The 15843-nt window shown below is 39.3% G+C and overlaps 1 protein-coding gene across 4 annotated transcripts in view; it reads left to right on the forward strand.

Annotated features, from left to right (window-relative positions):
• The window catches only part of cdh22 (cadherin 22), a 238185-nt gene that overhangs the window by 105466 nt on the left and 116876 nt on the right, over positions 1-15843 (forward strand). For 2 of the 4 annotated variants that reach the window (XM_020597448.1, XM_020597358.1), the window contains one exon: positions 14853-14976. The exons of 1 other annotated variant lie outside the window; for it this stretch is intronic. The gene's annotated coding sequence lies outside the window, so the exon portion shown is untranslated. Of the gene's footprint in view, positions 1-11983; positions 12070-14852; positions 14977-15843 lie in introns of those variants that run through there. One more of the 4 variants, XM_020597526.1, reaches the window with a different exon arrangement.

Raw genomic sequence — 15843 nt, forward strand, 5'->3', positions numbered from 1 at the left:
AGAGAGAGAGGACACACTACGGGAGAGAGGAGACACAAAGTTAGTAATGTGTAATGGTGGCATATAGAAGCATAGGGAGAGAGAGGAGAGGAGAGCAGAGCAGAGCAGGAGGGGAGGGGAAAGAAACTCAGAGCATCATGGGGCCCCCCAGCAGCCTAGGCCTATAGCAGCATAACTAAGGGAGGGCTCAGGGTCACCTGATCCAGCCCTAACTATAAGCTTTATCAAAAAGGAACGTCTTAAGTCTAATCTTAAAGGTAGAGAGGGTGTCCGCCTCCCGAACTGAGACTGGGAGTTGGTTCCATAGGAGAGGAGCTTGATAGCTAAAGGCTCTGCCTCCCATTCTACTTCTGTGGACTCTAGGAACCACAAGTAAACCTGCACTCTGAGAGCGAAGTGCTCTGTTAGGATGATAAGGCTCTACGAGGTCTTTAAGATACGATGGAGCCTTGTCATAAAGGACTTTACATAGCCTGTTCATAGATAGATGTGTTGATTAGGGGTAAAACGTCTTTGAGCAGCCTGGTCCAGATGGGGTCTAAGAGACATGTTGATGATTTAGATGAAGCAATTGTTGAGGTCAAATCAGAGAGATCTATGGGAGAGAAGCAGTCTAAATATAAATGAGGACTTACAGATGATTCTAAAGCTATTGTAGTTGATGACAATTGTGGGAATAATGACTCTTCTTTCTTTCTAATAGTTGTGATTTTATTTGTTATTTGTAAAGAAGCTCATGAAGTCATTGCTGCTGAGATCTAAGGGAATGTTACGCTCAACAGCACTGTGGCTCTTTGTCAGCCTGGCTACAGTGCTGAAAAGAAACCTGGGGTTGTTCTTATTTTCCTCAGTCAGTGATGAATAAAATGCGGTTCTGGCACTATGAAGGGCTTTCTTATATGTTATTAAACTATCTTTCCAGGCTGTGAAAAACTCTTCTGACTTAGTGGAGCGCCACCTCTTTTCCATTTTTCGTGATGCCATTGGTTTTTGGTAGATATTATCATGCTGATGTGTACAAGTGGACGTTTTTCTGGTAAGTTTGTTTTTAAGTTATTTGATGATATAAAAAAGAGATGTATTTCAGTTGATTTGATAACTGATTGGCTGTTCACGATATCTTGGCTTTATTTTTTGCATAGCGGAGGGAAGTGGTGGTGCCACCGTGTCCATTGTATATACACACATATCAAATTACTTTATATACAATCCTTCCTTTAACCATGCAAATTTGGTAAAATAGAAAACAATAATATTATTTAAAATGTTGTAAATATGTTTAAAAACTCATATGTAAAAGATTGTTCTTGACTCAGCAACTTAGAGATGATGGTACTAGACTATACAAAGTACAGTCTCATCTCATTTAAAATGGTCTAATACTGGGACAATATAATTCAAAGTTAATTTTTTTGACTTTTTTCCAATATCATGGATTTAATAGGCCTATACTGTACATTGTTCTAATGCACAGGCTGCGCCAGTTGCCAATAATTAAATGACCATGTGTGTTTGTGCTACAGTTCAACTATCAGTCAATATCTGAAGAATCACTGAGGGTCTGTCTACATTGAAGCCATACGCTGGTGTGAAATCAGTAATAAGGGGTTGTAGGGCAACCTGCTACTGTCTTCAACTGTGGGAGATAGTAATGAAAGCTATCCAGACTAGGCTTAAAGTGTAAAAATCACAAATTCAAAAGTAAAACAGCAGCATTAGCCTGTTTTTCTGATTTAATTTTCATCAGTTTGGTATAGTCCACGGCTGAATGAAAGTGCTCTAACATGTTCAACATGTTTTACCCTCAGTCAGTCATATTATTTCAAAACTAATAGGAATAGTTCACGTCAGAAAACTGTAACACTGTCAGGTTTGTGTGTTACACATTTACTCTGATGTTCATTCCCAAAAGTGTCTGTCTGAAAGGATCCCATAGATCATCCTGTTTTATGGTGACATCTCTTCAGATCAAATCCTTCTCACACACACAGTTAATCTAAATGTAAATCTGAATCATAATGACATCCCTCTTTTCCACACTACAGCCCTGTTCTGTATAATATATCCTGCTTAGTATGCACATTTGTTAACTCAGACAATTAAATTCAGCAATCTAAATATCTCCTCATAAAAGTGAGGATTATTATTATGAGTGAGACTCTGTTTAATTATTGTTCCAGGAGAAATAGGGTTCTGTGTCACTATTAATTTCTCTTAGCAAATGCAACTGTAGTGACTGAAAGGTCATTCACATTGATGACGACTTTTTGGTGCCTTTTATTCTACATATACATTGTTGTTAACGTGAGATGGTGTTTGAAGTAGAGGTGCATCAAGCGTTTGCAGGAAATTTTAGAAGTTTACTTAGGGGCAAATACACACATAGTAATGTTCAGAGGCAGCAAAGTCAGTGATGGAAGTGATGAAACTAGACCTTAGATAATTAAGAGAAAGAGCAAACAAACAAAAGCATAAATTAGTAGAGAAGGAATGGAACATTCAGGTACACCTTGTTCTCTTACTATTCCCTGTTGAACTGAAACAGTGACTGTAGAAATTTATTTTGCACTGCTGGCTTGCTCTACAACTACAGCACTCGTGTCTTATTTTTGAGAAGAATATTTATCCTCATACCTGATGAAGGTCATATAGACTGAAAGACTGTGTATTTAATAAATTATTCAGCCAAATGAGAGAGCGTGCAGGAGAGTTTTAAGTTTCTGAGAACAGTATTTAAAAGAAACATTCATTTCTACTCAGATACTATACTATGATTACTAAGAATCATATTCTGTTGTTTTATCTACATCATTGATTTTACATTTTTGATTTTAACAGAGAATTCTCCCTCATTATATGTTAAGAATGTATGCATAAAAGGGGACACACATACAGACATATGCTACAACACTGCTTTCATTTATTTTTCCTCTTTCCTTTGTAACACCTACGGTACGGTACTCTGGCAAGAAAAGCAAACCCATGAGACAATAAGACTGTTTGTCTCTAAGCTGATAGTCACATTTTTCAAGACAGATGCCTGTTGACGACTGTCAAACCAGAGAGCTGGAAAGAAAATGTGTGAACAAAAGACAGAGACCCAGACATATAAAATTGTATATCAAATTGATGCATGCCAAAGAATGTACGAGTATGGAAAGAGCCCCTGCATCACTTTTGAGTTCAGTCATTGTGTGCAGTAGACTTCACATGTGACTTGTACATTTATCACACAGTCATATAGTTCTGAGTTTTAGCTTTCGTTCGTTAAAAGGTAAGTGCTCATTCCAGTGGATCTGATTGAGTTTAGTTCAGTTTGGTTTTACTTGTATAGCACCAAATCACAACAAAAAAATCTTCTCAAGGCACTTTAGTATAGACCTTACAAGTGCTATAGAGAAAAAATCAACAAATGCCCCTTGAACAAGCACTTGGTGATAGTGGGGAGGAAAAACTCCCTTTAATGGAAAACATGGTGGGTGGCCATCTGCCTCAACCGGTTGGGATGAGTAGATAAAGGAGAGGGAAAAGAAAAGCATCAAGACAAAAAGCAATAAAATATGGTTTCTTTCCTCTATGCAGTTGCTTTCTGAGGCATTTTCACTCTAAGATGTATCTTAATAAGGTCTTTTTTATGAGAATACTTGCACACACACAGAGACTTGAGGTGTATTCTTTTGAAAAATAAAAACAGCAAATGTGTTTTATAGGTGAGGCCTTTTATATACAGTGCAGTAGGTGAGGTTATATAGACTACAGCTGCTTTACAAACCAAACTTGCGAGACATTCATTACATCTACTATGGTCTACATTGTGAGACAAAGTGAAGAAGAAAAGGTAGCACTTTGACTTAGGAGTGCCACCTTTTCTTCTTCACTTTGTCTTGGGAAAATACAGAAGGCTTTCTTTAAAGACAGAGCATGCAGCTGAATTTCAGTGCAGGGGTAGCATGCCTGTTTTTTTTGTTTGTTTGTTTGTTTTCCATGTATGTACATTCCCTAAAAACTCAGGTGTAATGTATGAAACAGAAATCAGTCAAAGGATTTATGCTGTTTTACAAATTAAGACATTTAGTCAAAAATACTGTTTATCCTGTACCAGCTTGTCTGAGTGAATCTGGCACCATTTTCTTAGAATTCTAGGAAATGCAGCATAGCTTTGTTTTTGTCCTATAGCTGCATCTGCCTCACCTATTCTGTGAGACTTGTCTCATCCATGAGACTTCAGTATCAATACTAAACATTTTCAGTCTTCAGGCTTACTGTAGTGGATAGACCAATTTAACAGAGCTTCACTTCAGTCTGGCTCCATACACAGATAAGAATAACCCTGAGCAGCTTAAAAAACCTTTCTCTTTTTCTTGATCGTGTTATCTTAAAGGCATATTCTCTCACTTCCACCGGATACTGTCATGTCTCTCAGCCCATGTTTTATTTCTGTTCTCTGCACAGGGGAGTTTTATGCCAACTGAGAAAGGAAAGGGAAATTGCCCATTCTCTCTGTGTCTTTTGGACTTGCTGTAGAACTCTCCCTTTCTCAGTAGTAAATAATGCTTTTTCATTGCATGCATACTCTAGTTCAACAATGTGTTGGAATAATTTTATGAAAATCAGGAGTTGTTTGAAGTTTAAGCTTATTTCAAATTTCAATCTCTTGGACTTCTAATTCAACCCCTTCCCTTTTTTCATTCTCTTTGATATGCAGGAAGTGTACACTGAGCTGATTGAATTTGTATTCATTCTTCCTCAGTCTTTTTCTTCTTTGAAACCTAATTCCATCAAATGCTTTGGTATTACTGAATTTCTGGTGGTTCATAACCATCCCTGCAATCATTTACCCATGATGTCTTTTGGAGATGATTGCTGGTTGAGAGGGTAGAAGAAAAGGTGACTGATTGCTTTGGATATTTGTTTTGCTTGCTAACTGCAGTTTGAAGTGGTATACACATGAGAGGAGAATGCTTACACACCCTCATGAGCCTCTAACGCTTCCAGTGGAGATCCATTTAGCGTGATATGCTCTTCAAAATTCAACTTGCCCAACCAAAACTCACTTTAGCAGGCCCCACACCTCCCTCTACACCCCCACCAAACAGGCGTAGCTCCAACATATTCACAGCAGACAGTTTTTCATATAAATAATCACACAAATGCACAATGCAAATAAAACCAATCACTTACAGCTCAGTCAGATTATCAGACATGACAGCTTGTCTGTCATTAGCATAGTTTTGCTTTACAAATCAATACATCTCTGGCCTTTCGAAAAATTTGGAGTCAGTTTCTGACTGAAGGTGTGAGTGAGTACAGTACAGAACACACATTACAATTGTTTGTTGTTTAGAAAGCTTCCGAGGCTTGTGAGTCTGTGGGTTAATATTTATTTAAATATGGTTAAACAAATATAAACTGTGCTCTTTCTCCCCACATGTACACACACATACACACACAGTAACTGACTCATAACTATTTCTGCTTTTGGCTATAGGGGAATCCTTCATCCACATAACCAGATTAACTCACAGTGAGCTCTGATCGTCTTAATGTGGATTCAGCTGTCTTAGCCCTTCCTGGCCTGTTAGTCAGTCTGTCTGTATATTTATATGTCATCCTGTCTACTTGAATGGCAACATATTTGCCTGTATGTATGTTTGTGTGTAACTTTATTTAAACATCTTTCTCTGTCTAGTCTTCAACAAGGAATATCACTTGTGTGGTATTTCCTTTTTTACACCCACTTTTAGCTTTGCCCCCTCTCTCACTGTCAACCTCCTGCACAGCTGTTTTGTTGTATCATGAATAAGGTAAAAATAGTTTATGTGGACAGTTAACAGATATTTAGCTTTTATTCTTCCCAAAAGAAATACACTTGCCTCTAGTAGATGAGATGTATTTCTTCTTCCCTTTTTTTTAATTTAAATTAAACATACTATAATGAACTCATTCTGTCTCCATGTCATGGTAGAGTTTCAATGAAATATATCGACTGCTGTGTTCTCACAGTGTTTTTGGATTGCAGACTCTTTAATTTGCCCCCAGGGAATGACTGACGATAAAATAACACATCAGATGTGGAAACTGTCAATTGCCTGTATATTATCTCCAAAAGGTCAACATTTCTACAAACAGAAAATTTTATACAGTTTAAGTCACACCCTCTCCCTACAATTCACAAGCCATTATGGTATACCCATAATACACAAATGTATTTGTGTATTGTTTTTGTGTAACCAGTAATTGAGTTTAGTCAGAACATTGACATAATGGTGCCATTCATATCAACTACTCTACCCAATCAGAAAGTCATCTTCTATTGGGCATACAAAAGAAAAACCTATAGAGTAAACACAGCCAGGCATAACACTTTTATTCAGCTGTGTTTGTGCACTTATGACAAAAGATGATTAAATATATGTTCAAATGCCAGATGGATCACTGGAAACAGTCTTGACACTGCACCCGCAACTCATATGAGCTCCCTGTCAAGGACAAGGGCAATAAGCTTGAATGTATCAACAAAGAAATCCACCCTCATCCATGGGTAAGATGTGGCAGAAAAAAAGTCCAGTTCAGGCGCTCTGGTGGATGGTTGATAATAAAACACCTTTAATGAATGCAGGCTAGCACATTAAAAAAAATACATCAATGTGTATTGACACACTTATCTTCCTTGGGACATCTGGTGTATTTCCCAAAGGTTTAATTGCCATAAGTTTGCTGTCAAATAGCACTAGAATTAGTAGTTGTGGGATGCCAGAAGATCCCAATTCAGATATCATTAAGACAATTATTGTCAAGTATTTATTTGGTTGTAACACCAGCTCTAGGAATGCTTAGTTTGTTATACATTATTCAAATCCTCCTAATTTCATCACTGAACTTGTTGTGGTTTGTGTCCTGCTTCTTGTTTTGTGCTTTTATTTTGGTTAGTTTCCTGTCCTATGTCACCTCATCTGCCCCAGCTTCACCCCAGTGCACAATTTCTGTTCATTGCTTCCATCTGCTGCTTGTTACCGCCTGGTCTCTTGTCTTTATATCCTCCTCCCTTCCCTCAGTCTGGTTGCTGGCTCATCTGATCTCCATGCCTCGCTTGTTCCTGTCTCCTGTGCTCCCTCCTTGATCTGCACACCCGGTTGGTTCTTTTGCCTAGTGATGGTCGAGATGAAGCTTCCTGAAGCATTGAAGCCTTCCAGCCAGTTGGTTTGCAAAAGGGTTCATTTCTCAAGGCTTCATGTGCTCACAAATCCCCCTGGTGGTCAAAGACTGTAAGACAGGCAGAGGTCATTTTAACAAAGTTGTCTCACCACAGTTTGGGCATGGGAATAATGACTGCCATTTAACTATGCATTTTCCTCTCTTGAGCACAAGATAATAACCCATTCAAACCATGTGTTTATGTCTCCCCTTATTATGTGTTTGTGCTTGTTTGTAAAGTGTGCATAAGAGTTTCTTGGCTGATGCATTGTAATCGGTGTTCTGTGGTAGTGGTAAACATACAAAAGTGAACCTCCTCATTTACATCCATAGTTGAAAAAGTCATATAATAATGACAGGGGGACAATTATGTTTTCAAACTGTGGCAGTGTTAACAAGGAAGAGGAAAGTGAATATGCTTGTGAACAGAGAAGGGCAGTGAAGGCGCTTGTCAAGTCAAAGTCAAAGTGTTTATTGTCCTATGCACAGTAACATGTTTTCCTGTAAAATGAAATTCTTACTTTGCCGTCTACATGAATGCCACACAATACAAGTGAAATATAAAGTAGATAAATAAGTAACACAAAATCTAAGGCACTTTAAAACAGCAAATGAAAGAAATATAATAAAGAGAGAATGTATGCTACATCTGCGATGGATTGGCGACCTGTCCAGGGTGTACCCCGCCTTCGCCCGATTGCCGGCTGGGATTGGCTCTGCCCCCCCCCCGCGGTTCAGGGACTAAGCGGTAGAAAATGAATGAATGAATGTATGCTACATGGGAGCTGTATGTGCAGTAGTCAGCAGTGAATGTGCAGTTGTGCAAACTGAGTATGTAAACAGTACAGGTGGAATTACATGACATAATTCCTGGTAATAAACTCCTGTCAGCTCAGCTGTTTAGGAGTCTAATTTGCGAGTGATGTAAGGGGGCACTTTTCATTTTTATTTAAAATCAGTATTTGTTCAACAGTATTGGGGTTTAAGAAATTCCTCTTTTTGGAAATACATAACTCACAAACTCTCACAACTCCTACACTACCCATGAATTGTGTGGAGATTCCTTAGGCTTTATAACTATCTATACATCGCGGCAAAATTTGAATATTATTCAAATATTATGTGAGTCAAACTATCATGGGAATATTGCTTTTAGCAAGTTGCCCCATGGTGGAGGTCTGCACTCTCTGAGCATGTCTAGTCCATTCTGAATTTTGGAGTAAGCCAGCAAGCTGAGGACCAAAGATGGAGTAAGGGATGGACACAAAGTGCCAATCCTATTTCTTGTTGTTTATCTTTACCTCTCATTTTTGAGTGCTCCCTTGATTTTGAGTTATGCCTCAAAACAGAGTTACAAGGAGCAGTGGTTGAAATCTTCCTCTGTGAAATGGAACAACCCTTCAAGACCCTAATGTGTCATCAGTAGTTAAATAGCTGTAGGAAATTTTGAATATGGTGATTGCATGGGCTATAAGCATCAATTTGCTATTTTGAATAAAAAATAAGAAGACAGCAAGGAGAGGATATGTTTTTGACACAGTGGAATGTTGGTGGATTTGTTTGAGGTGTGTGGCCTTTGTTGTAGTTAGCCTCAAGGCTAACTTGGCTTTGAGTTTGCCTCTGAAAACCTTCTGTTTCAGGGGCTGTGTAGCCCTACCACTTTGCCCTACCCCTTCATTATAAAGATAATCAGCCTACCACTATATGTGAACATGCAAAATGGTGGGGTAGGGCTAAGTGGTAGGGGCAAGGGGTGAATTGCGATTGGGCCATCGTGGGAGGAGAGCAGGACAAGGAGGCAAGGAAAAGAGAATTTATATGAATGGCCAGAGGGAAGGTGCCTACAGATAGTAGGATAGAAAGCATGAGATGCTGAGGAAAAGAAGGCAGACCGAAATAATGAGAATAGGAAGGAAAGTGAGGATAACAAATAATATAGAAGGAGGGGGCTGCAAAGAGAAAGCTGAGTGGAGCTGAGGAGGCACTGGACCTGGGGGACTGCTGCGCGTTTATCCTCCTCTGCAGCAGGCTTCTGAAGCATTACCTCAGGAAAAGACTTTAAAGCAGGGTGGCTGCTACTCTGTGCTGATCTGTTAATACCCACGGATACACAAGACTTCGCTGTCATACTCTAGGGTGGGGTAGAGCAGGACAGTGTGTAGAAGTCAGCATGTGAGTTTGTGATTTTTATTATGTGTTCAAGGATCATATCATATCTCTGCAGGCGATATCCCATCCGCACCACTAGTTTGCCCCAACTCACCCGAAGACATGAAGTTACCAGAGCGATTAAAAGATTAGATTGGACTCTCATGTGGCTATGTGTCACCACTGTCACCTAAAGCTGCTGCCGTGAGGGGAAAGGAGGTTATGACAAGCCTGTTTTAGGATCCTGTATAAATAGACTCCTGTCTCCTGGGAATTGGTGTAAAACTCCCTCAGAGCCACAGTATGCAGCGAAAAATATACTCTTCAGGGATGGGCTGCAGGATTTGTACTTGCTACTTCACAGAAGACCTGTACTCAAGATGGCTTGCAGTTCATGATTAATTCAATGAAAGTAATCTAAAGGGGAATAAAGATGTTATATGTGAAAGATTAGTTTCTTTGTCCATGCAGATTCTCTGTCATCCAGGTCATAGTAAGATGAAAAAACTTAGAAAAATCAACTGGACTAGGATTTTAGGTCGAAGACGTTTCACCTCTTATCCAAGAGGCTTCATCAGTTCTGCCTGACATTTATCCCCATCGGTGGTGTTTCAATCCTTTGATGCCCAACAATGTCCCCTAACGACTTCGTTATTATAGCCCAGTATTGGTGAGCGTCGATACCTGTCTTTGAAACCTCACCTGTGGAGCGACGCCTATTGTCCTGGTGGGCATGTTTGGGTAGAGATCTCAAAACAGGATCGTAGATGGATGACAAGTTGTGTCTTAGTCCACCACCCCTATTTAGTGAGGGGGGTGTTCTTTTTGGACAAAAATAGCTTCCTTGACTCCTCTCTCGAGCCAGCAATGTTCTCTGGAGAGGATCTGGACTTCACTGTCACTTTGGGGTGGCTGTGGCTCAGGAGGTAGAGTGGGTTGTTTACTAACTGGAGGATTAACGGTTCGATTCCCGGCTTATTGAAGTGTCCTTGAACAAGATACTGAACCCCCAGTTGCTCCCGGTGATGTCACTGGCTTGGGAGTGCGAATGGGTGAATGGCTGAATAATGTGAAAGTGTTTTGAATGTGCTGTAAAAGTGTAGAAAGGTGCTATACAAGTATAAGACCATTTACTGTCCTCAAAAGAATGTCCTTTGTCGTGGAGGTGGACTGCTGACTCTGGTCCACTGGAGTTGGGCCATGCGTTTGTGCAGCAGCATGGGTAGAAATGCCTATTTGGAAAACTGTAGGATAGACTTGTGTAAAACTACAATCAAGGACATTTCATAAAAATTAATTTGTGTTGGCCATCATGTTTTTCTGTGTGGTCAAATCTTTGTTTTTAACACACAGTCCCCTCAGAATATAGGCCAGGTTTTTGGCTCCCAAATTTGAGGAAAACACTACTTTCTCAGACCAGACAAGGACATACTTGTCTTTTTTTATATATATATATAACTTTGCACATTAACTCCAGTGGTGTCCCTCTGAACTCCTTGGTAAATGTATTTTGTAGCAGAATGCATAAGAGTATTTATTGGATCTAGCTGACAATGCTATAACTTGAATGTAGCTGAGGTGCTGTCACTTGACTAGCCCCGCCGGTAATTCATTTTGGTCGATTGTTCCCTCTTCAGCTTGGCTCAACAGAGTCAGCAAGAAGCAATAAACAACTTGGGAAAGATACTGCTAAGTTTCACAGAAGTAAACACCAATGTGCTGATATGAATGTGTCTGTGTGTGTGTGTGTGTTTTTATTATACTGTGTGGACAAATTTTTGCTCAGTGCCATCACTGTGAGGACTTTTTAGCTGATCCTCAACTTCAAAGGGCATTTTGAGGATTAAGACTTGGTTTGAGGGTTAATATTAGGTTTCGGGTCAGGCACTTAATTGTGCTGGTGAAGGTTACAGGCTGGGGAATGCATTATGTTATTGAGTGTCCTCACAACTGTAGAAAGAAATGACTATGGGAGTGTGTATGCATTTGTGTCATCATACTAAACATCATACTGGGGACAAAAATCTCTGCACATAGTTGCATCATGGCAAATCACCTCCCATCGGGATAAAAAGCTAACCCCCATGAGGTAAACCGATAAATGTTGACACTTTGCTTTGGTTAAAGATAGAATTATGCTTCAATTGGGGTTTACAGTGAAGACCGGGGTTAGGCATATGCTCCTATAGTTACATTAAGTATAAAACCTCCATGGAATAAGTGTAAGTTAATAAATGAATAGCCCTACATAATGAGGGTTGTTTAAAAATTACAGGATATCTAAGTAAACCCCAATAAAATGATTAGCATGAGACTTTTGAAGATATCAAACTGACTGCTTTGTTTGTTTGACATTAGGCACAAAACTATACCAAATTGCCTCTGTGGGAACAAATGATGCCTTAATGTGCTCTGAATTGATGAAATACATTTTAGCCTCACAGCAACAAGCATAGACGTGAAGGGAAAAAGGACGGAAACATCAGATCAATTAAACTATTGCGGGCTCAGTGAGAATCCACACCATGCTGGTGTTTGATCATGAGAAGCTCTGAGCGTCAGTACCCCCTCCACCCTGTGCAACCATTCAGCGACAGGTTTCTTTTGTTTTCCACTACAAACACTTTCATCACGCTTACACGCCAAACTGTCCCAGGCAAGCCCGGCTTACAAGTTGAAAGTGTTTTCAGAAGAGGAAAAAAGATTTTCATACCAGATCAATGTACAGTAAGTGAGGTTCATCTGATTTGTTTTTTATTTTTTATATTGACTTCCCAATATTAATTCTTTTTCATTTTTCTTTTTAAATACAGTGTTAAATGGTAAAACAGTCACACAAGGAAAAAATAGGCTTTGTCATTCACTTGTGTTTTTATGCACGTTTCCACTCACTCAAAGTCAAATGTGGTGTGTCTGTGCCTGTAGACCTGTAGTTGTTTCTTATCGACCCAAGCCACTTAACCACTTGATCAAAATCACCTGCATTCTCAGATAACATGACAGGCTATTAGGACAACGTGGCTAACCAGGCGTGTGATATTGCCCACAGTAGTCTTTAAAAGGCAGTGTAAACAGCACTGGGACTAGGTCACTGCTATGTGACACGTGCACAGAGCCTCTGCTGCTTGTGTGCGTTCTTGTGTATAATGTAAAGTGCTCCTTAAAATAGATCATATTCTAGTTCTAAAACCGTAGAAAATGTCTGGTGTTTACTATAAAAACAAGTTAGCATTTGCCGCCAGGGTGTTTTAGGCTGCAACAGATTCTAATGGGGCACACAATATTGTGTCAAACCCCTGTGATTACATTGCCATTTAAAGTGTTTAATGACACATGGCATTTCAGCTGTAGCGCAGATGCCTCAGCTACTCCTCTCTTCAACTTTATTGAATTGTTTAGAGAAAACATTTCAAACATTGGAAAGGAATGTTTGCAAAGTCTAAAAATATCAGTCTATCGAGGATGGTTACCATCTATTCTGCACAATTTGTGGAAGTTTCCTCGTATGTTAATAGGATAGAGTAGAAGCATACAGTAGCTGGCACAGACCAAGGAATGCCAATCCTGTCTCCTAGAAATTCTGTTCATATAATTCTAAAGTAGACATAAACATCAAGCTTTGGGAGATAGCCACTTTAATACAATTTCAAGGAGTAATTATAGATAACTGGAACTGGATATTGCATTTTAGAATGATTTCATTTAAAAGCAGAGGGTAATAAAACATAAGGTAAAAAACACCAAAGACTTACACATGCTTAATTTCAGCACTATATTATGCTTATTTGAATTAAATATGCGTATATTATTTACCCTTATATACTGCAAGGTACTGCAAAATACCATGGGGAAGCACTCACCTTATATACAGTATGTAACTGCTAAAGATTTATCAACTTTTCAAATTAACAAACTTAAGGGTGTTCAGTTTATGATTATTTCAGTGTTAGTATTAAAGAGTGAAAACTGTTGTCATGAGGACAAGTTAGAGGTAATGTTTGACAAATTCAACAGCCTCCCCACTCTAGCTGTGATATCACCAGCATAGCCGCTGAATGTTTCTCTTCACAGAGATGTATGGTGTACAATGTACAGTGTTTCACATTTTCAACAATTTTAACAAAGATTCATACACAGAATCTATTGAAAAGGGTGAAAGAAATGTAAAAGTTTAATCTACAGTAGGTCAACCTCATCATCGGTGAACCTTGGGGATCTACGACCCTGTTGTAGATTCTCTGTTTGTCCTTCCTTAGGCCACTGTTGGTAGGTACTATCCACTGCAGACTGGGAACACCCAACAAAACCTGCAGTCTGGGTGATGCTCTGACCCAGTTGTCTAGTTTGGTCCTTGTCAAAGTCACTCAGATCTTTACACTTGCCTGTTTTTTTCTGCTTCAAACACATCAGCTTCAATGACTGAATTTTCATTTGCTGACTAATATACCCCACACACTCACAGGTGCCAACGTACCAAGATAATCAGTGTTATAATAATCAATGTTATTCACTTCACCTGATCTGTGTATTTGCGACTATGTAATTTAGTAATTTCTTCATAATAGTAATTGAGAACATAATGCAGTCACAACAGTTTTTTTCTCAAAATATATTTGCTGATGCAAGCTAGTTGTATATTGATGGAATTTCTAGGATATTGGGTTTAGAAATGGGTGTTTGTGCCCTTAAAGGTCTTGGAATTATGTTTGTGCTTGAATTTCAGTGAGCCAACCATCTACCCAGTTCAAATGACCTCAATTCCAGCCAGTTGACTGAGATTGTAAATAATGATCTACTGAATTAAGATACCTGAATCCTGGAGCTTCATCTTGCTGACAGATTCTGTAGCCTGTAATCTGAACACACAGTCAGTTGCAGGGAAACTGGGTTTCTTGAGATAGCTTTTTTGTAATTCCATCATTGGGACAAAGTTTGTGTGATTAGACTTCAGTTAGACTGTAATTAACATAGTTAAATAGCTGCACCAATCTCCAGGGACCCCTGCATCTTATGCTCAAGGTACTGTAAGAGGGGGGTGGTGTTGGCAAGGGTGGTGGTGGGGTGTTCTTGGAGATGTAAAGCAACTAATTAAATGAAGACTACGCTACTGAACGATCTCCTGGGCAAATACAGTTTCTTCTATTCTTCCTCTCTCCTCTCCTTACATCCTCTAACACCCTCGCCTCCTTGCACATGAGATGATGACAGTTAATGATGCATTTTTTAAAACCACCTTAGCTCCCGCCCTATGGCTCACTCTCACTCTTCCTTGGTAGGCCCAGGTCATTATTATTGTTATTATTATGCTTCTTTCATATTTTTTTCATCCTGAGTCCACATCATTTCTCTCCATGTTTTGTTAACAAGTTGCTTCGCTCTCTTTCTGTCTTTCTTGTTTCTACCTCCCCACCTGCCTCCTAACCCTCCCATTATAAACCAAACTAGGGAATTTGCTCATTTAAACTAGAAAAAACAATGAAGCTCACTCCCGGGTCTGCATTATTTTTCAGAAGTCAGAGAGAAGCCACAGCCCTCGACAGACACTAATGCTGGATGGCATAGTAAAGACAACCTGAACGACCTGGGAGCCATCATTCGCACAGAGTGTCAGCAAGGTCACTGGGCTAAGGGACGGTGAGTCTGCTATTTGCATATACCGAAGGCTATGGGGTAATAAGGTCTGCTTCGCATCTGCATTTTATTAATTAAAAAAATGTTAAGAGAACTATTAGTAAACTGACCAGCAGGCCATTTCACAGGCTTAGCAATTATTTACTTTTATTCATGTGTTGCCAGATAAGATAATTCTGCACACCACACTTTTTTGTAGATTAAAAAGAGAAACTCTTTAATTTTATTGTCAAGTTGTTTGATTAATGCTGATAACAATAAAAAAAAAAACCTTCATTCTACTTCAGCATAGGGCATAAACTTTACAGGTTAGGGTTGAGAAAGCCAGGCCTAAAAAAAAAAGCTTCCTCTGTAAAGCACAGAAGAGGGGGTATGAGCACCTTAGGCAAGACTGAGGGGCATATGAACACAGCACAGAACAGGATAAACACACTGATGCGATCTATTACATTCTCAACATACAGTATTTGTATATGCACAACACAACAGCTGCATTACATTTGGGGTAATCGGCACAATACTTATTACCATAGTAAAATAAGTCAATTAGATAAAGCTGAATCAATTAAAAAGAGTGAGAAGTAGTGCTTCCATTCTGTCTGATTCGCTCAATGTTCTGCCCTCATTTGTATTTCACTATTGTACACACTATGTATTTCCAATGCGCCGGATACGTCACATCCAAAAACTGCTGAGTCAGTCAGTTTGGAGCCCTCACAGGCCACTCTTTGTCTTAAGATGTCTATTCCTGTGTCAGGTATTTGGATATTGGGGTTAATATTTAACTAAAGGCTCCAATCTTTGAGATTATGTGGGTTTGATTTTGTTTACACCATCTGCCATCAGATGTAATTGAATGTACAGTATGTT

This window comes from Monopterus albus, unplaced genomic scaffold (assembly GCF_001952655.1).
Source record: "Monopterus albus unplaced genomic scaffold, M_albus_1.0 scaffold1.1, whole genome shotgun sequence".
Lineage (NCBI taxonomy): Eukaryota > Metazoa > Chordata > Actinopteri > Synbranchiformes > Synbranchidae > Monopterus > Monopterus albus.